Here is a 22896-nt window from a genome sequence, read left to right on the forward strand (position 1 = left end):
GGCCGACACAAACACCTGGCCCATCTAGGAGTGGCACTGCAGTGTCACGCAGGATGGCCCTTCCAAAAAACACTCCCCAAACAGCACATGACGCAAAGAAAAAAAGAGGCGCAATGAGGTAGCTGTGTGAGTAAGCTAAGCGACCCTAGTGGCCGACACAAACACCTGGCCCATCTAGGAGTGGCACTGCAGTGTCACGCAGGATGGCCCTTCCAAAAAACACTCCCCAAACAGCACATGACGCAAAGAAAAAAAGAGGCGCAATGAGGTAGCTGTGTGAGTAAGCTAAGCGACGCTAGTGGCCGACACAAACACCTGGCCCATCTAGGAGTGGCACTGCAGTGTCACGCAGGATGGCCCTTCCAAAAAACACTCCCCAAACAGCACATGACGCAAAGAAAAAAAGAGGCGCAATGAGGTAGCTGTGTGAGTAAGCTAAGCGACCCTAGTGGCCGACACAAACACCTGGCCCATCTAGGAGTGGCACTGCAGTGTCACGCAGGATGGCCCTTCCAAAAAACACCCCCCAAACAGCACATGACGCAAAGAAAAATGAAAGAAAAAAGAGGTGCAAGATGGAATTGTCCTTGGGCCCTCCTACCCACCCTTATGTTGTATAAACAGGACATGCACACTTTAACCAACCCATCATTTCAGTGACAGGGTCTGCCACACGACTGTGACTGAAATGACGGGTTGGTTTGGACCCCCACCAAAAAAGAAGCAATTAATCTCTCCTTGCACAAACTGGCTCTACAGAGGCAAGATGTCCACCTCATCATCATCCTCCGATATATCACCGTGTACATCCCCCTCCTCACAGATTATCAATTCGTCCCCACTGGAATCCACCATCTCAGCTCCCTGTGTACTTTGTGGAGGCAATTGCTGCTGGTCAATGTCTCCACGGAGGAATTGATTATAATTAATTTTATTGAACATCATCTTCTCCACATTTTCTGGATGTAACCTCGTACGCCGATTGCTGACAAGGTGAGCGGCGGCACTAAACACTCTTTCGGAGTACACACTTGTGGGAGGGCAACTTAGGTAGAATAAAGCCAGTTTGTGCAAGGGCCTCCAAATTGCCTCTTTTTCCTGCCAGTATAAGTACGGACTGTCTGACGTGCCTACTTGGATGCGGTCACTCATATAATCCTCCACCATTCTTTCAATGGGGAGAGAATCATATGCAGTGACAGTAGACGACATGTCCGTAATCGTTGTCAGGTCCTTCAGTCCGGACCAGATGTCAGCATCAGCAGTCGCTCCAGACTGCCCTGCATCACCGCCAGCGGGTGGGCTCGGAATTCTGAGCCTTTTCCTCGCACCCCCAGTTGCGGGAGAATGTGAAGGAGGAGATGTTGACAGGTCGCGTTCCGCTTGACTTGACAATTTTGTCACCAGCAGTTCTTTGAACCCCAGCAGACTTGTGTCTGCCGGAAAGAGAGATCCAAGGTAGGTTTTAAATCTAGGATCGAGCACGGTGGCCAAAATGTAGTGCTCTGATTTCAACAGATTGACCACCCGTGAATCCTTGTTAAGCGAATTAAGGGCTCCATCCACAAGTCCCACATGCCTAGCGGAATCGCTCTGTGTTAGCTCCTCCTTCAATGTCTCCAGCTTCTTCTGCAAAAGCCTGATGAGGGGAATGACCTGACTCAGGCTGGCAGTGTCTGAACTGACTTCACGTGTGGCAAGTTCAAAAGGTTGCAGAACCTTGCACAACGTTGAAATCATTCTCCACTGCGCTTGAGACAGGTGCATTCCACCTCCTATATCGTGCTCAGTTGTATAGGCTTGAATGGCCTTTTGCTGCTCCTCCAACCTCTGAAGCATATAGAGGGTTGAATTCTACCTCGTTACCACTTCTTGCTTCAGATGACGGAAGGGCAGGTTCAGGCGTTTTTGGTGGTGCTCCAGTCTTCTGTACGTGGTGCCTGTACGCCGAAAGTGTCCCGCAATTCTTCTGGCCACCGACAGCATCTCTTGCACGCCCCTCTCGTTTTTTAAATAATTCTGCACCACCAAATTCAAGGTATGTGCAAAACATGGGACGTGCTGGAATTTGCCCATATTTAATGCACACACAATATTGCTGGCGTTGTCCGATGCCACAAATCCACAGGAGAGTCCAATTGGGGTAAGCCATTCTGCGATGATCTTCCTCAGTTGCCGTAAGAGGTTTTTAGTTGTGTGCGTATTCTGGAAAGCGGTGATACAAAGCGTAGCCTGCCTAGGAAAGAGTTGGCGTTTGCGAGATGCTGCTACTGGTGCCGCCGCTGCTGTTCTTGCGGCGGGAGTCCATACATCTACCCAGTGGGCTGTCACAGTCATATAGTCCTGAGCCTGCCCTGCTCCACTTGTCCACATGTCCGTGGTTAAGTGGACATTGGGTACAACTGCATTTTTTAGGACACTGGTGAGTCTTTTTCTGAGGTCTGTGTACATTTTCGGTAACGCCTGCCTAGAGAAATGGAACCTAGATGGTATTTGGTACCGGGGACACAGTACCTCCAACAAGTCTCTAGTTGCCTCTGCAGTAATGATGGATACCGGAACCACGTTTCTCACCGCCCAGGATGCCAAGGCCTCAGTTATCCGCTTTGCAGCAGGATGACTGCTGTGATATTTCATCTTCCTCGCAAAGGACTGTTGGACAGTCAATTGCTTGGTGGAAGTAGTAAAAGTGGTCTTACGAGTACGACTTCCCCTCTGGGATGACCATCGACTCCCAGCAGCAACAACAGCAGCAGCGCCAGCAGCAGTAGGCGTTACACGCAAGGATGCATCGGAGGAATCCCAGGCAGGAGAGGACTCGTCAGAATTGCCAGTGACATGGCCTGCAGGACTATTGGCATTCCTGGGGAAGGAGGAAATTGACACTGAGGGAGTTGGTGGGGTGGTTTGCGTGAGCTTGGTTACAAGAGGAAGGGATTTACTGGTCAGTGGACTGCTTCCGCTGTCGCCCAAAGTTTTTGAACTTGTCACTGACTTATGATGAATGCGCTGCAGGTGACGTATAAGGGAGGATGTTCCGAGGTGGTTAACGTCCTTACCCCTACTTATTACAGCTTGACAAAGGCAACACATGGCTTGACAAATGTTGTCCGCATTTCTGTTGAAATACTTCCACACCGAAGAGCTGATTTTTTTGGTATTTTCACCAGGCATGTCAATGGCCCTATTCCTCCCACGGACAACAGGTGTCACCCCGGGTGCCTGACTTAAACAAACCACCTCACCATCAGAATCCTCCTGGTCAATTTCCTCCCCAGCGCCAGCAACACCCATATCCTCCTCATCCTGGTGTACTTCAACACTGACATCTTCAATCTGACTATCAGAAACTGGACTGCGGGTGCTCCTTCCAGCACTTGCAGGGGGCGTGCAAATGGTGGAAGGCGCATGCTCTTCACGTCCAGTGTTGGGAAGGTCAGGCATCGCAAACGACACAATTGGACTCTCCTTGTGGATTTGTGATTTCGAAGAACGCACAGTTCTTTGCTGTGCTTTTGCCAGCTTGAGTCTTTTCATTTTTCTAGCGAGAGGCTGAGTGCTTCCATCCTCATGTGAAGCTGAACCACTAGCCATGAACATAGGCCAGGGCCTCAGCCGTTCCTTGCCACTCCGTGTGGTAAATGGCATATTGGCAAGTTTACGCTTCTCCTCCGACAATTTTATTTTAGATTTTTGAGTCCTTTTTTTACTGATATTTGGTGTTTTGGATTTTACATGCTCTGTACTATGACATTGGGCATCGGCCTTGGCAGACAACGTTGCTGGCAATTCATCGTCTCGGCCATGACTAGTGGCAGCAGCTTCAGCACGAGGTGGAAGTCGATCTTGATCTTTCCCTATTTTTGGAACCTCAACATTATTGTTCTCCATATTTTAATAGGCACAACTAAAAGGCACCTCAGGTAAACAATGGAGATGGATGGATACTAGTATACTTATGGATTGACGAGCGACTGTCGACACAGAGGTAACTACAGCCGTGGACTACCGTACTGTGTCTGCTGCTAATATAACTGGATGATAATGAGATATAAAATATATATATATATATCACTACTGCAGCCGGACAGGTATATATTATATAATGACGGACCTGCTGGACACTGTCAGCTCAGCACTGCAGACTCCAAAAGTAAGCTACTAGTATCAAGAAGATAGAAAAAAAAAACACCACAGGTAGGTGGTATACAATTATGGATGGACGAGCGACTGCCGACACAGAGGTAGCTACAGCCGTGGACTACCGTACTGCGTCTGCTGCTAATATAGACTGGATGATAATGATATAAAAAATATATATATATATCACTACTGCAGCCGGACAGGTATATATTATATAATGACGGACCTGCTGGACACTGTCAGCTCAGCACTGCAGACTCCTAAAGTAAGCTACTAGTAGTATCAAGAAGATAGAAAAAAAAAACACCACAGGTAGGTGGTATACAATTATGGATGGACGAGCGACTGCCGACACAGAGGTAGCTACAGCCGTGGACTACCGTACTGCGTCTGCTGCTAATATAGACTGGATGATAATGATATAAAAAAAATATATATATATCACTACTGCAGCCGGACAGGTATATATTATATAATGACGGACCTGCTGGACACTGTCAGCTCAGCACTGCAGACTCCTAAAGTAAGCTAATAGTAGTATCAAGAAGATAGAAAAAAAAAAAACACCACGGGTAGGTGGTATACAATTATGGATGGACGAGCGACTGCCGACACAGAGGTAGCTACAGCCGTGGACTACCGTACTGCGTCTGCTGCTAATATAGACTGGATGATAATGATATAAAAAATATATATATATATCACTACTGCAGCCGGACAGGTATATATTATATAATGACGGACCTGCTGGACACTGTCAGCTCAGCACTGCAGACTCCTAAAGTAAGCTACTAGTATCAAGAAGATAGAAAAAAAAAAAAAACACCACAGGTAGGTGGTATACAATTATGGATGGACGAGCGACTGCCGACACAGAGGTAGCTACAGCCGTGGACTACCGTACTGCGTCTGCTGCTAATATAGACTGGATGATAATGAGATATAAAATATATGTATATCACTACTGCAGCCGGACAGGTATATATTATATAATGACGGACCTGCTGGACTTTGTCAGCTCAGCACTGCAGACTCCTAAAGTAAGCTACTAGTATCAAGAAGATAGAAAAAAAAAAAACACCACGGGTAGGTGGTATACAATTATGGATGGACGAGTGACTGCCGACACAGAGGTAGCTACAGCCGTGGACTACCATACTGCGTCTGCTGCTAATATAGACTGGATGATAATGATATAAAAAATATATATATATATCACTACTGCAGCCGGACAGGTATATATTATATAATGACGGACCTGCTGGACACTGTCAGCTCAGCACTGCAGACTCCTAAAGTAAGCTACTAGTATCAAGAAGATAGAAAGAAAAAGAAAAACCACGGGTAGGTGGTATACAATTATGGATGGACGAGCGACTGCCGACACAGAGGTAGCTACAGCCGTGGACTACCGTACTGCGTCTGCTGCAGTGCTAATATAGACTGGATGATAATGATATAAAAAATATATATATATCACTACTGCAGCCGGACAGGTATATATTATATAATGACGGACCTGCTGGACACTGTCAGCAGAATGCGTTTATAGAATAAAAACACCACACGACGAGTGTTTAACTTTTTCAGGCAGACAATCACAATATACTGGTGGTCAGTGGTCACTGGTCAGTCACACTGGCACTGGCAGTGGCACTCTGGCAGCAAAAGTGTGCACTGTTAAAATATGTACTCCTGCTATAACTGCTCCCCAGTCTCCCCCACAATTAAGCTGTGTGAGCAGTGAGCACTCAGCACAGTCAGATATACAGTATTACATAGATGATGCAGCACACTGAGGGCACACTGAGGCTGAGCACAGATATGGTATGTGACTGTGTCACACTGTGTATCGTTTTTTTTCAGGCAGAGAACGGATTAATTAAACTGGTGGTCACTGGTCACACTATCAGCAAGTAGTACTCCGTCCTAATATGCTCTCCAAAATTAGTAAATCAAGTGTCTCTACTACTCTCTAGTCTACTCTAAACGGAGAGGACGCCAGCCACGTCCTCTCCCTATCAATCTCAATGCACGTGTGAAAATGGCGGCGACGCGCGGCTCCTTATATAGAATCCGAGTCTCGCGATAGAATCCGAGCCTCGCGAGAATCCGACAGCGGGATGATGACGTTCGGGCGCGCTCGGGTTAACCGAGCAAGGCGGGAAGATCCGAGTCTGCCTCGTACCCGTGTAAAAAGCGTGAAGTTCGGGGGGTTCGGTTTCCGAGAAACCGAACCCGCTCATCACTAGTTCAGACCTGATCGCTGCTGTGCGAAAACGCACAGCAGTGATCAGGTCTGAATTAGCCCCTTTGTACTGTACTGTAGTAAGCTATGTAGAGTAATAAAGTGGACAGAGATAATCTACCAGCCAGTCAACTCCTAACTGCTATGTAACAGGCTGTATTTGGAAAATGACAGGAGATTGTTGGTTGGTACTTTAATCTCCATCCACTCTATCTCTCTCCAAGTCTTAGTACGTAGGGGGTAATTCTGAGTTGATCGCAGCAGCAAGATTGTTAGCAATTGGGCAAAACCATGTGCACTGCAGGGGGGGGGGGCAGATATAATGTGCAGAGAGAGTTAGATTTGGGTGGGTTATTTTGTTTCTGTGCAGGGTAAATACTGGCTGCTTTATTTTTACACTGCAATTTAGATTTCAGTTTGAATACACCACACCCAAATCTAACGCTCTCTGCACATGTTATATCTGCTACACCTGCACTGCACATGGGCCCTCATTCCGAGTTGTTCGCTCGCAAGCTGCTTTTAGCAGCTTTACACACGCTAAGCCGCCGCCTACTGGGAGTGAATCTTAGCTTCTTAAAATTGCGAACGAAAGATTCGCAATATTGCGAAAAGACATCTCTGTGCAGTTTCTGAGTAGCTCGAGACTTACTCTGCCAGTGCGATCAGTTCAGTGCTTGTCGTTCCTGGTTTGACGTCACAAACACACCCAGCGTTCGCCCAGACAATCCTCCGTTTCTCCAGCCACTCCCGCGTTTTTCCCAGAAACGGTAGCATTTTTTCACACACTCCCATAAAACGGCCTGTTTCCGCCCAGAAACACCCACTTCCTGTCAATCACATTACGATCACCAGAACGAAGAAAAAACCGTGAGTAAAATACCTAACTGCATAGCAAATTTACTTGACGCAGTCGCAGTGCGGACATTGCACATGCGCACTAAGCGGAAAATCGCTGCGATGCGAAAAAATTTACAGAGCGAACAACTCGGAATGACCCCCATGGTTTTGCCCAACTACTAACAAATTTTCTGCTGCGATCAACTCAGAATTAGGCCCATAGACCCTTAGTGATGGTCATGAGAATGTTGAAAATGATGAACATCCCAGAAGGCCTTGCACATGAAAAACAAATGAAAATGTGGAAAAAAATTAAGAAAATTGTTCGAATTGACCTTCGACTCAGCATCGGATTGATAGCAGAAATGGTAAACATCAACAATTAAACTGTTAGGCAGGTTTTGCATATTAACATGACAAAAGTTTGTGCTAAGATGGTTCCAAGGCTTCTCACTGTCGAGTAGAAAGAAAATAGAAAGTGAATTTATACAGACATTTTGGAACAAATTTAAGTGGATTTGCATATTTTACATAAAGTTATCACCTGTGACGAAACATGGATATTCAAGTACATTCCTGAGATAAAACTTCAGTCCATGCACTGGAAAACATCATCATCACCTAGAATGAAGAAAGCACATCAAAGCAAATCCAAATTCAAAGTCATGTTAATTGTTTTCTTTGATATCCAGGGTGTTATTTTGGAAGACTGGGTATCAGAAGGCACAACAGTGAATCAACATCACTTAAAAAATGTTCTGGAGACATTGCGGGAAAGAATCAGAAGAAAGAGGCCAAAATTGTGGGAAAATGGTTTCATCCCCCATCAGGACAACTCGCCAGCCCACGCAGCTCTCTCTGTGAATTAGTTTTTGGCTGAGAAACAGATTATTATGTGTGACAAGGATCACATACACCTGGTTTATTTTTCAGAGCTTTTCCACTGGTAAGCAATTCACAACTGAAGATAAGCAGTTACCAGCAAGTTACAGGTTACAGAATAGTTCACAGTAGTTCCTTAGCATACAGAGTGTAAATTCTCCAGAGACCATTGATCCAGGACCCCTAACAGTTGCCACCCCCTTGGCCTATCACCTGTGCTACTAGTTCACCATCAGCAGCCCCGTCTCTTGTGTCTGAAACTATTTTATCAGCCGGCTGACACGTGTCTGTAATCATGCTTGTTGTTGCTCAGATTTGATCAAGCTGAATACCTGGAATGGATTCCACTCCCTGCTGCTCCACATCCATATCAGGCATGTCTATGCTGTCCGGTTTCTGATGGAATCTGAGTGTTGGCTCTGGTTCTTCTGCCTTGCTCGGATTCCAAAACATTCCACTCCCTGCTATTCCACATCCATGTCAGGCATGTTAATGCTGTCCTTGTGACACTTCCTAGAACTAAGGATGTGCCCCCCTGAAATTCTGGTTTCTGATGGAATCTGAGTGTTAGCTTTGGTTCTTCTGCCTTGCTCGGATTCCAAAACAAGGCAAAACATCATCTTTTTAGAGTCGGATCTCAGATATTTTGAATTCAATATAAATCCCTCTTGAAGGGATTTGTCTCAGATTTTATATAGGACTTCTGGAGGTGTTGGATATAGGAGGATCCTTCCAGGCATTTAGGGGCTAATCCAGAGTTGATCATAGATGTGCTAAATTTAGCACATCTACCATCATTTACTCTGACATGCGGGCGGACTCCCAGCACGGGGCTAGTCCGCCCCGCATGTCAGGCCCTATCCCCCACCCCCGCGCACAAGTACAAAAGCATTGCATATCGACAATGCTTTTGTACTTGACGATTAGCTCCCTACCTGCGCACTGGCAGGGAGCTACTTGTTATGGCCCGCAAGGTCCGGGCAAAGCCTGTGTTCCCCGGACCGCGCACCCAAAATAGCGGCCCCACGCCGCCGGTCCGCCCCCCTCCTGCCCAGTGAACGCCTCTGCCTGTCAATCAATCAGAGGCGATCGCTGGGCCGAGATGCCGATAACATCTCTGGCATGCGCCGGCCCATGCGCAGTTCAGACCTGATCACCTGCTGTGCGAAAATGCACGGCAGCGATCAGGTCTGAATTGGGCCCTTAGTTCACAGATTATAGTCAAAGCACACAATAGGACACTGTTTGATGGGCACCCAGATGTCCCTTACTTTAGTGTTAATATTAGCTGAACTAGTTTTGATGCAGGCAGTTAGCAAAACATTGTTTTTTATTTTTACAGCACAGGAACACCTATATAACTTGTTTAATTGCATGTTGACTATAAGTGTGTCACACTGGTACTGTGAGTAAATTAACTAAGCATTGTCCCGTGGCAGTGCCGTAACTAGGTATTTTAGTGCTGTGTGCAAGAAACAGCATTGGCGCCCCCCCCTATGCAAGATAGGGGCAGTGCGCGGCGCAGGCGCGCAAAAAATATATAGGGGCGTGGCTTCATTGCGAAGGGGCGTGGCCACAAAATAATACCAATTCGTACTACGGTGCACAGTAGTCTCCATTACTCAAATTACGCGGCACAGTAGTGCCGCTACACCAGGTAGAGCCCCTTTTTACACATTACGGCAGACAGCGTCCCCTTCACACATTACGGCAGACAGTGTCCCCCTTTTTACACATTACGGCAGACAGCATCCCTTTTTTACAAATTATGGCAGACAACGTCCCCCTTTTTACACATTACGGCAGACAACGTCCCCCTTTTTACACATTACAGCAGACAGCGTCCCCCTTTTTACACATTACGGCAGACAGCATCCCCCCTTTTACACATTACGGCAGACAGCTACCCCTTTTTTCCACATTACGGCAGACAGCATCCCCCTTATTACACATTACGACAGACAGTGTCCCCTTTTTTACACATTGCGGCAGACAGCGTCCCCCTTTTACACATTACGGCAGACAGCGTCCCCCTATTTACACATTATGGCAGACAGCGTGCCTTTTTACACATTACGGCAGACAGTCCCCCATTTTACACATTACAGCAGGCAGCGTCCCCTTTTTTACACATTACGGCAGACAGCGTCCCCTTATTAAACATTACGGCAGCCAGCGTCCACCTTTTTGCACATTACGGCAGCCAGCGTCCCTCTTTTTACAAATTACGGCAGCCAGCGTCCCACTTTTTACACATTATGGCAGCCAGCCCCCTTTTTACACATTACAGCAGACAGGAGAGAGAGAGAAAGAGAGAGAGAGAGAGAGAGAGAGAGAGGGAGATACTTACCATCTCTCCCCGCTGGCAGTCAGGCTCCTCTTGCAGGCAGATCCATTCCCAGGCAGCGGAAAAGGAGGAGGAGGGAGGGGGACTGGAGCCGCAGCAGCGCTATGTAAATGGTGGAGGTGCCGCTGCAGCAGCCCCCTCTCCTTCTGCATTGGCTGGCCACCGCTGTGAATGCTGGGATGAGGGAAGCGCATCCCACCATTCACAGCAGCGCCGAGCAGCCAATACGGAAGGAGAGAGGACTACTGCAGCGGCGCTACTACCAATGACATAGCGCTGCTGCGGCTTCAGTCCCCCTCCCTCCTCCTCCTCCGGCGCTGCTGCTTCTCCTCTAGCGCGGCACACGGCAGAGAAGAGGCGGCTTGTAATGAGTCAATTTGACTCATTACAAGCTGCTGGCCGTGCGCCCTCAGGGTAACTGCGCTGTGTGCCAGGCACACCTGGCACATAGGTAGTTACGGCGCTGTCCCGTGGTGCACAATGTTTTTATTTGTCATAGTGCAGCCCAGAGCTCCTAATATAGGGGCAGCATTAAGCCTTAGTACACAGTCACACTGGTGTTTTTTCTCTGCCCGCAGTGCAACTCAGAGCCCCTAATATAGGGCCAGCTTTAACCCTTAGTTCACAATGCTGTTATTTTTTGTCACTACCCGTGGTGCAGACCAGAGCGCCTAATACAGGGGCAGCAGTCAATTTAAGTGTTTGTAGCATTGTGTAATTTAAAAAAACATAAAAATAAAAATATATATATGTCCTGAAGACGGGGAGGTGGTCCCCGAAATGTTGGCCGCACTGAATATATTGTTTTTTTGAATCACAAGCCTCCGAGTGCCGCCTCTTTCTTCCTTTGCACAAATACAAGGGACTTGGTCCCGAGGAGGGCACCGGAGCAAGTTACACCCTGCTGGGGAGGCCTGGAGTGCCGGAGTCACAGTGGATATATATATATATATATATATATATATATGTATGTATATATATATATATATATATATATATATATGAAAATAGAGGAAGAAACAGCAGAGTGCCTATAGTGTAGTATCCTTTAAAACAGTTTTTGTCACACGCAAGAATAATATTGCGTACCGGATTACGGGTTGACACAATGCCTATCGATCCCCTGGTCTTTTAGTCCACGTCTCTGTCGGAATCTAGATAGAGTCAGGAGACAGGGAATCGCTACCCTGTAATGAACCAAAGCCTTCTGATCCTATGGAGTCAGTTGAGACAATGCATCAACACCTGTAGAGTTCTGTTGTCCCACAAAAAAGAAGCCCTGTCGGATGATCACAGTCCCAGCAGATGATACCGACACCCCAAAAATTAAAAAATGTGTGTGTTCAGGACCTGGCCATGCCACCATATTAAAAATATAAGTGCTGTGTGTCGTAGTGTAAAGTTGTTTGTGAAGTTACAGTCATTTTTTTAAATACAGAAAAAGTTTACTTTTGTAAAACTTGTATGTGTTCAGGGCTAGGCTGTGCCACTGCATTAATAAGTTTAGTGCTGTGAGTCACAGTGTGAAGCTTTTATAATTTTTTTTTTAAAGTATGTGTTCAGAGCCAGGCTTTTCCACTGCGTTAATAATATAAATGCTGTATGAGTTGTAGTGTGAAGTTGTCATTTTGTAAATCTGAAAAAAAAAAATGTGTGTGTGTTCAGGCAGTAGCATTGTGTTGCAATAATGCTCAGTAGGTGCCTTGGCACAGTGTTAATAATATATAAGAGCTGTGAGTCAACATGGATCACATTCAGTTGATAGAAGAGCAGGAGCAGCAACCAAGTACGGTACTGCTACAAGTAAAAAACTAACCTTTTCCAAGAGGCCCACTGGTGATGAGTCCACTCAGCACACCAGAGTGACACAATATTTTGAATTCTGGTCCGGTTTCAAAGAATTGCCCAACATTAGTGATACCTCTACCGTTACTCAATCTAATACGGTAACCATCTCTAGAATGGTAGAGAATTATTTTTAATGCCAGTGTGTAAGTGAGTTCTTGCTAATACATTACTAATTTGCTACACATTTTTAAACAGAAATGACTGACGTGTATGTAACGCTGCTCTTTTGCTTAGTTTAGCCAACCAGCCTTTGGCCAATATTGGTGAACAATATTGTGAGCTGTGAGGTGGTCAAAATTGACTGATAATGACTGTTAATTAATGTTATTGAGGTTAATAATACCATAAGAACAAAACCAGGCCTAATTTATAGGACTTTAGCTGTTTTTAGCAATTACTTGAAAAATCCATAACCAAAAACTTGCCAAAATATTGAGGGCGGTTTGGCAAAACCAAAAACAAAACACAAGGGCTCATGCACATCTGTATTGATAAGTTATTTCACCCTGCCATACTATATAGTTTAAGAAAGCAACATTCTCCAATCAAAATGTTGACTGTATACTGTAGCTTTTATTTTTGTTGTAGTTTTAGCTTTCTGTTTCTTTTCTTCTTTATTTATAAGGTTCATCAGACATTCAAGGTACAGGCCAGACAATAGGCTACTGTAATTGCTCTATTTTCCCATATACTCCATACCTAGTACATGGAATGTCTTGTACATAGACCCATGTATGACCTCTACTAACATTGATCCTGACCTGCAGTACCTACTGTATTTCATAAATGTTTGAATATATCCTGTATCAATGTGAGCCCCGTTCACGACCAAAATGTATAATTAAAAACAACCAAAAGAATAAGATATAATAAATCTAAAATTTTCTAAAGGAACCATTTTACTTCGAAATCAGAGTTAAGGCCCCAAGGTATAAAAGTGTTATATTTATAAATTAGCTGCATTTCAGTTTTAGCCAGTAATTTGGGAGTATTCTTCTGGCGATGATTTGCTTCTATCTTTTTCAACCCTACAAACCTTAAAATATGACTTGGGTCACAATTGTGAATTTTTTTTAAAATGGTCGGATAATACATTTTGGTCGTATTCATCTTATTGTATATATGTGGTTATATGTGAGTGAGGTCTTATGACCTACCCTTAGTCCGGGGTTACATACTCAAAACCACTATTCTTTTATCAGGGAATACATGGATTTTTTAATAAAGAACATTATTTGTGGGACGATTGAATACTACAAATGGATGAAATGGAAAGAAACGAACTCTATATGGGACTACGTTACCATGATAACATGCATTTATATGATGGACGAGACTATGGGCAGAAGTGACGCCCTGTTCAACAACGGCCTGCCCCAACAAAGGGCGGAAGTGACGTTACGCTGAGGAGAACTGTCTCTAGCTGTCGCTCGGCAACAGAGACCACCGGCGGAAGTGACGCCCTGCTTAGCCGCTGCTTAGCAAAGGCTTTTTCGACAGTTTATTGATGCAATGAAGAGCGGAAGTGATGTTGCATCGAGGAGGACTGTCTCTAGCTGTCGCTTGGCAATGGAGACCACCGGAAGTGACGTACCGCGGGCGACAACGGGATCGTAACATAAATACATTAACGATATCCATAAAATTGACATTTCCCACAGTATGTCACTATATGGGATAAATATACACTGCCCTGTAGACGTCAATGTTTTATATGAATTATTTTTACTCTATATGAAGAAGGATCTAAATGATTCACTATATGACCATGATGGGTAACCATAGTGATATTGGTAAACAAATGGAGGGAGCCATGTTTTACACATATGGAAATGTTTGTTTTGATTCGAAATGTGATTGGTCAGTCTAGGAATAAAAGGGGCTAACTTTCAGTGGAGAGCACATCTGCCTTGAAAAAGGGCCTAGTAAGGCCTGAAACGCGTTGGCGCAGTTGAAGGTGAAACCTTGCTGTTTGTGGAGGAGTGATTGCCGCAAAACCCAGAACGCCATTTCCCGGGAGGCTGACTGGTATTTAAGAACTTGCTTTAATGAGGACTTTGTATCCTCCAACCATCTGGTAATTATTTACCTCTACACTCAGCTTAGTTGTGCACCGTCTGCATGTGCTCTGGTTTATATTGATGGGAGATATGTTTTAGATGCTTTTTATGAAAATTTTGATAAAGAATAAAACTGTGTAACACGAGATATTCCTCACCTTTTGTTTTTTATGACATTGACGACTGAGATTCCGGTAAAAGGTGTCCGTTTATCCATGAGGAAATCAGAGGTCTCTCTACACGTCTGAATTCAAGTATTGTAAAGGAATGTACCCTATTATTTAACACATAGATGTTGCATGACCTAAAATCTTTTCTGCACTTGGTCATTGTTCAGTTTGTCATTTGGTGTTGGCGCCCATTACTGTTACCACCTAGTTTTTGTCTACTTTTGGTTGTCGGGGAGTGGGAGACACCCCACATTGGTGTATACGGTATAGGCAGCCATTTCTGCGCATTTGAGAGGTGCTCCATTTTTCATATTCCTAGAGCAAGCCCACGAGGTGACCACTCACTCCCACAGCACAACCGCCACCCCCTAACAGAGCCAGAAGATAGAGTAGTGAGTATGATGCCGGCACCCCGGTAAGCGGGACGCTGGCGGAGATGGAGTCACAAGGGTGGATTCTATTAGGGGAATGATATCCTAGATTTCATCTCGGATAGCTCAAAATGAGACTGAAACACAGGTTTTGAGAAAGTCTGTTGAGGTTTTGTCATATTCAGCTCCCACTACCTATTCAGAGACCCCAATTGTTTACCCTAAGAAGCGTGCTCTTGCCCAGATAATGCAAGCTGACACGGATACCGACTCTGATACAGGTGGCGGTGATAGGGATATGTGGGAGGGGGGGATACATCCATTGCTAAGGGGGTGCAACTCATGATTGAGGCTATCAGGGTCATTTAACACATTACTGATAAGGTACCTGAGCAAGTAGAGGAGGCTTATTTTACTGACAATAAGAAATCCTCCCTTACATTCCCTGCGTCTAAGGAATTAAACGCATTGTTTGAAAATTCCTGGGAAAACCCAGAGAAAAAATTCCAGATCCCAAAAAGGGTCCTCATTGCTTTTCCTTTCCCTTAGGAGGACAGGAAAAAGTGGGAAATCCCGCCTGTAGTAGACGCTTCTGTGTCTAGGTTGTCTAAAATGTGGTCGGGCACATTACTAGAGGAATTAGATTCTATGGATAGAAGTGACATTGAATTGTTCTTACGTCACATACAGGACTCTGCAGGTTTCATGGTGTAGGCCATGAAGGACCTTGGCCATCTTAATGCAAGGGCTTCTTCCATGGCTGTCTTGGCATACAGGGAACTCTGGCTGTGCCAATGGTCTACGGATGCAGAATCCAAGAAGAGTGTGGAGAAGCTACTCTTCACAGGTTAGGCTCTGTTTGGGCAAGTGTTAGATGCATAGATCTCCATGGCAACTGCGGGAAAGTCAACATTTCTTCCCTCAGCAGCACCACCTACTAGGAAATCTTATCCTCCATCTACAATGCAGTCCTTTCGGACCGCGAAAGTTAAAAAGTCCAAACCCCCTTCCACTTTCTTTAGAGGAGGTCGGGGGATATTCAGAAAGCCTGCACCAACAGGTTCCCAGGAACAGAAACCTGGTTCTTCTTCCTCAAAATCCTCGGCATGACGATGGACCTCCCAGTCTGGAGATAGGGCAGGTGGGAGCAAGATTAAGAAATTTCAGTCATGTCTGGGCGTCATCAGGCATGGACCCCTGGGTACAAGAAATTGTTACCCAAGGGTAACGACTGGAGTTTCAAGAACTTTCACCTCGCAGGTTCTACAAATCAGGCTTACCAGCTTTGCTGGCAGAAAGTACTATCCTACAGGAAGCCATTCAAAAATTGCTAAAGTCAAATGTCATTGTTCCAGTTCCACCTTACCTAGCAAACAAGGGTTATTACTCGAACCTGTTTGTGGTACCGAAACCGGATGGTTCGGTCAGGCCAATATTAAACCTAAAGTCATTGAATCCCTATTTGAAGGAATTCAAATTCATGATGGAGTCTCTGAGAGTGGTGATCTCAGGTCTGGAGGAGGGGGAGTTTCTAGTATCCCTGGATATCAAGGATGCATACCTTCACATTCCGATCTGGCCACCTCACCAGGCTTATCTAAGATTTGCGCTGCTGGACTGTCACTATCAGTTCCAGGCACTGCCGTTTGGCCTCTCCACGTCACCGAGGGTGTTCACCAAGGTCATGGCAGAGATGATGCTACTCCTCCGCAAGCAGGGTGTGAACATAATTCCTTATCTGGATGATCTGCTGATAAAAGCATCTTCCAGGAAGAAGCTGTTGCAGAGCATTGCTCTCTCAACTCAACCACTCCAGGATCATGAATGGATCCTGAATCTTCCAAAGTCACATATGGAGCCGACAAGGATACTGTCCTTGTGGGGATGATCCTCGACACGGAAGTACATGGGGGGTTTATACCGGAGGAGAAAGCATTGGTGATACAAGCAATGGTCCGGGATGTCCTGAAGCCTGCCTGGGTATCGGTTCATCAGTGCATTCGCCTTCTTGGAAAGATGGTTGCCTCCTACGAGGCTCTACAGTACAGAAGATTTCATGCATGGTCTTTCCAACTGGATCTCCTGGACAAATGGTCAGGATCTCATCTTCACATGCACCAGAGAATTCGTCTGTCACCGAAAGCCAGAATCTCACTCCTCTGGTGGCTGCAAACCTCTAACCTCCTAGAGCGCTGCAGGTTCGGGATTCAGAATTGGATCCTCCTAACCACGGATGCAAGTCTCAGGGGTTGGGGAGCAGTCTGCCAAGGGGAAAACTTCCAAGGAAGGTGGTCAAGTCTGGAATCCATCCTTCCATTAAACATTCTGGAACTAAGGGCCGTATACAACGGTCTTCTACAAGTGGCACATCTTCTGAAAGATCAGGCCATTCAAGTTCAGTCGGACAATGTAACAACTGTGGCCTACATAAACTGACAAGGTGGAACGAAGAGCAGAGCTGCAATGTCAAAGGTAACAAGAATCATCCTCTGGGTGGAAAAGCACGCAGTGGCGCTGTCATCAATCTTTATTCCGGGTGTGGACAACTGGGAAGCGGAATTCCTCAGCAGACACAATCTCCATCCAGGAGAGTGGGGCCTCCACCCAGAGGTTTTCGCAGAGGTGACAAGTCTTTGGGGTGTACCTCAAATAGACACGATGGCCTCCCGCCTAAAAAAAAAGCTTCGGAGGTACTGTTCCAGGTCGAGAGACCCACAAACAGTGGTGGTGGACGCCCTGGTAACTCCGTGGGTTTTCCAGTCAGTGTATGTGTTCCCTCCACTTCCACTCATCCCAAGGATTCTCAAACTAATCAAAAGAACAAGAGTTCAGGCGATCCTCATTGCTCCGGACTGGCCAAGAAGGGCTTGGTATGCGGATCTTCTGGAGTTACTGCTGGAAGATCCGAAGCCTCTTCCACTTCAAGAGGACCTTCTGCAACAGGAGCTGTTTGCTTATCAAGACTAAGCTACGTTTGACTGGCTACGTTTGACGGCATGGAGGTTGAACGCCAGATCTTAGCTTGGAAGGGTAATTCCGAACAAAGATATTCCTACCCTGATGCAGGCTAGGAAAGGAGTAACGTCTAAACACTACCATCAAATTTGGAAAAAGTACGTGTCTTGGTGTGAATCCAAGAAGTTTCCTATGGTGGAGTTCCAAGTAGGGCAGTTTCTCCACTTTCTGCAAGCAGGTGTGGATGTGGGCCTGCTTTTGGGCTCCATAAAAGTCCAGATTTCGGCCTTGTCCATTTTCTTCCAGAAACAATTGGCTGCCCTCCCTGAGGTTCAGACTTTCTTGAAAGGGGTACACAAGAAGACTTTAAAGTACTCCCGCACCAGTCTTAATATATTATTCTATCTATATTCAATTTAATATGGTGTTCTCTGCTTGATTCAAGAAATACCTTTTATTGGTCTTTGACCTCATAAATATTTTTTCTACTAGCAGGTGCTCTTCAAATGCTTATGGGTTCCAGACCCATATTTAAATACCAAAAACAGAAAGAGAAAAATGAAGCATTTTTACTGGACGCACTCAACCACCATTGTTTGTTTGAAAGTTAAAATAACTATTCTTTATTCGATATGCATTAAAATGATTAAGGGAATAGGTGAAATATTAAAATATAGTGTGCATAAGAAAAACAAAATGTGATATTAAAACTACTTATTCCGATCAGTGGTCCTTCAAAGTAGAAATCACAATAAAAGGCTAATTTGCCTATAAATAATTCTGTATTCGTGTCTTTATTTATGCTGTCCTATATTTAACTCTCATTACAGGCTTGCAGTATAAGTTGATACCTTCCTATGCTGAAATTATAAAACTGCAACACTTGCAGAATGTATCGGTAAACTGTAACTGCTTATCTTATTGCCAGTGGTGATTCTACAATGTATCACTCTTCATTTTCCATGCAGAGGGGATGATTCATACATGAACTGCCTGTATATACCACACCGTTTTACTTATAGTTTATATTTGGGGATGGTTTCCCCTGTAATTATTATTAAGTGTGTCTGTTTTAGATTTTAGGCAGTACCCTCTCCCGTGGTTCTGCTGATACCGTAGTAGGTTTATCTACCATAACATCCAACCCAGTGTATTGGGCAAAATGTCATAACCCCGCTAGTTAATTGCATATATCCAACACCATATCACATTTATGTAGATATTTCTAATGCTATTTGGAGATGCAGTATGGTGGATGATCTAATATCACTCAGCTATCGTTGTATATACCACTGTCACAGTACTCAGGCACCTCTAATGCACAATTGTTTATTAACCCTTATATCAGTGCTCATTACTGCAGGTGCAGATAGGAGGGCAGCAGCACGCTTTCAGTGCGGCTGTCTGAATGCCGCTAGCTAGTTTCTGTGCCTCGTGTGTGTGTGTGGTCTGGCGCTGGGATTCCCCCGCTCTCTCCCTACTCTCTCCGTCTCACGGCTTCCACAAGTGAAGCCACTGCCGGCAGCGGAGATCGTAGCGGAAAGAGCTCACTGCGGCTGGGTGCAGTTATGCTTGTTAGGACATGGGTATACGTTAATGACCATTTAATACATTTATCCACTTTGAATTTGTAAACACTGATCGGAAGCAGCCCACGGCCGTTCCACCTTAGGCTTCCTCAGGGCTCTGATACAACGATAGCTGAGTGATATTAGATCATCCGCCATACTGCGTCTCCAAACAACATTAGAAATATCTACATTAATGTGATATGGTGTTGGATATATGCAATTAACTAGCGGGGTTATGACATTTTGCCCAATACACTGGGTTGGATGTTATGGTAGATAAACCTACTACGGTATCAGCAGAACCACGGGAGAGGTGACTGCCTAAAATCTAAAACAGACACACTTAATAATAATTACAGGGGAAACCATCCCCAAATATAAACTATTAGTAAAAACGGTGTGGTATATACAGGCAGTTCATGTATGAATCATCCCCCTCTGCATGGAAAATGAAGAGTGATACATTGTAGAATGTCAGCATACAGAGTCTTACCAGTACGCTGGGGCCGCAGGGCTGGCTTCCTTGGCGATGTGTGGGCAGCGGCGGAGGTGGGCTGCTGCGCCGGAACCGTGGGCAGCAGTAGCGGCGGTGAGGGGGTCCACTCGTGGCGGCAGGACGCCGCTACAGCAGGTCGCTCTTGCTGAGCCGTTGCTTGGAGACCAGGGGTAGTGAGCAATGTGGCTTTGCAAAAAGGTCTGCATTACTGGGCGCCGCCATGTTGGAGACCAAGTTTTAAGCATAGTTCCTGTTTCCTGTTTCTTCCAGCCAATCCAGGGGAAGCTCTCCCTATAAAAGGGGGCTGGTTTAGGACAGGGACGCCAGTGCTTCAAGTTACAACCCTGTTGTAGGTGCTTTAGCCTGTGCTCCCAGGATTCCTGCTGTATTCTGGTACCTCCTGATCCTGCTTGGTCGGTTCTCTGTTGCTGCTGCAGCCCTGCCGTTTCTAGCCTGTTACTGCCTGTTGAAGCGCTCCTGGAAAACCCGGTCCAGTAAGACTCTTTGGGCACAGTTGGCCCTGGGTCTTCTGCCTCGTCTTTCAAGCCACACTCCACAGATCTCCTTCACCAGCCACGCCTTTGTACCACCGACCATAGCCTGCAGATTATTATATTCAGCCTCGTTTAACAAACCACAGTCCACAGTCCTTGTCTCCAGCCACGTCTTCAACCACCATCCACAGCTCCACAGTTCATCATCTACAGTCTCGTCTTTCAAATCACAGTCCACAGTTCTTCACCCCCTGCCACGTCTTTAACCATCGTGCTCCAGCCTCGGTCCTCTACCTCAGCCCTGCACATAATAAATACTTTCCATTGACTCTCAAACCCCGCCTACGTTCTTCATTGCTCCGTGTCCCATGCGAAGGAAATATATACAGCCCCCTCATCTGGTTCATTCACAGCCTGCTACCTCCTCGGGCAAATCTCAGCCGGATCCTCAAACTTTGCTAGACGTGACATAGAATCACCACTGGCAATAAGATAAGCAGTTACAGTTTACCGATACATTCTGCAAGTGTTGCAGTTTTATCTTTTCAGCATAGGAAAGTATGAACTTATACTGCAAGCCTGTAATGAGAGTTAAATATAGGACAGTACAAATAAAGACACGAATACAGAATTATTAATAGGCAAATTAGCCTTTTATTGTGATTTCCACTTTAAAGGACCACTGATCGGAATAAGTAGTTTTAATATCACATTTTGTTTTTCTTATGCACACTATATTTTAATATTTCACCAATTCCCTTAATCATTTTAATGCATATCGAATAAAGAATAGTTATTTTAACTATCAAACAAACAATGGTGGTTAAGTGTGTCCAGTAAAAAGGCTACTTTTTTCTCTTTCTGGTTTTGGTTTCTTGTAAGGGATTCTGCACATCCAGCCTCCCTTTGTGCCTCCTACGGAACCTTGGGATTTTAATGTGGTGCTGCAGTTCCTGCAGTCGGATTGGTTTGAACCTTTACAGGAGGTTGATGTCAAGTTTCTTACTTGGAAGGTGGTCACACTGTTGGCATTGGCATCTGCTAAACATGTGTCGGAGTTGGGGGCATTGTTCTGCAAGAGCCCCTACTTGATTTTCCATGAAGACAGAGCTCAGCTGCAGATGCGTCACCAATTTCTTCCAAAGGTTATCAACCTATTGTGGTGCCAGTGGCTACTGATGCCTCAATTACTTCAAAATCCTTGGATGTTGTAAGGGCTTTGAAGATTTATGTGAAGAGAACTTCTCGTCACAGAAAGTCAGACGCTCTGTTTGTCCTTTATGATCCCAACAAGGTTGGGTGTCCTGCTTCTAAGCAGACAATTTTGCGCTGGATCAGGTTTACTATCCAGCATGATTATTCTATGGCAGGCTTGTCATGTCCAAAATCTGTTAAGGCCTACTCTACTCATAAAGTGGGTACTTCCTGGGCAGCTGCCCGGGGTGTCTCGGCTTTACAACTCTGCTGAGCAGCTACTTGGTCAGGGTCGAACATGTTTGCTAAGTTCTACAAGTTTGATACTTTGGCCTCTGAGGACCTAAAGTTTGGTCAATCGGTTGTGCAAGATCCTCCGTGCTCTCCCTTCCATACTGGGAGCTTTGGTACATCCCCATGGTACTAATGTGGACCCCAGCATAGGACGCAAGAGAAAATATGATTTTAATTACCTACCGGTAAATCCTTTTCTCGTAGTCCGTGGAGGATTCTGGGCATCTGCCCAGCACTTTGTTTTCCTACATTTGTTACTTAGTTATGTACTGCGTTGTTACTTGGTTAAGTACTGCATTGTTACTTGGTAAGTACTGTTGTTCAGCCGTTGCTGAATTGTTTCAAGCTAGTTAGCTTGGTTTTCTGTTATGTGTGAGCTGGTGTGAATCTCACCACTATCTGCGTATTTCCTTCTCTCGAAGTATGTCCGTTTCCTCGGGCACAGTTTCTAGACTGAGTCTGGTAGGAGGGGCATAGAGGGAGGAGCCAGCCCACACTATTAAACTCTTAAAGTGCCCATGGCTCCCAAAGGACCCGTCTATACCCCATGGTACTAATGTGGACCCCAGCATCCTCTACGGACTACGAGAAAAGGATTTACCGGTAGGAAATTAAAACCCTATTTTCCACTCATTTCCAGACTTTTCTGAACCCCTAACAGCTCAAAATATTGTTTTTATCCAGTTTAGACCAAAAGATTGCCCAAAGGTAGCTGGATGGAGCAGCAGCAGCAGCAGCCCTTGGATGTATATACTGGGAGGACAAAACATAAAAAAAAGAATGTATTAAAAAAAAGACGAATTACGCAGGGCTCAAGATTTTAGTGAACAAAAAGTTGATTAAGGCAAAGAATAAAAAAAGACAATATTTTTTATATAATTTATTTAAATTTAAATTTATGTTAATTTAATTTATTTTATTTATAATCAAATTCTTTATTTCCTCAAAGATATATGCAGAAAGTTCACTACATGAGTGTGGAG

Source organism: Pseudophryne corroboree, chromosome 7, assembly GCF_028390025.1.
Source record: "Pseudophryne corroboree isolate aPseCor3 chromosome 7, aPseCor3.hap2, whole genome shotgun sequence".
Lineage (NCBI taxonomy): Eukaryota > Metazoa > Chordata > Amphibia > Anura > Myobatrachidae > Pseudophryne > Pseudophryne corroboree.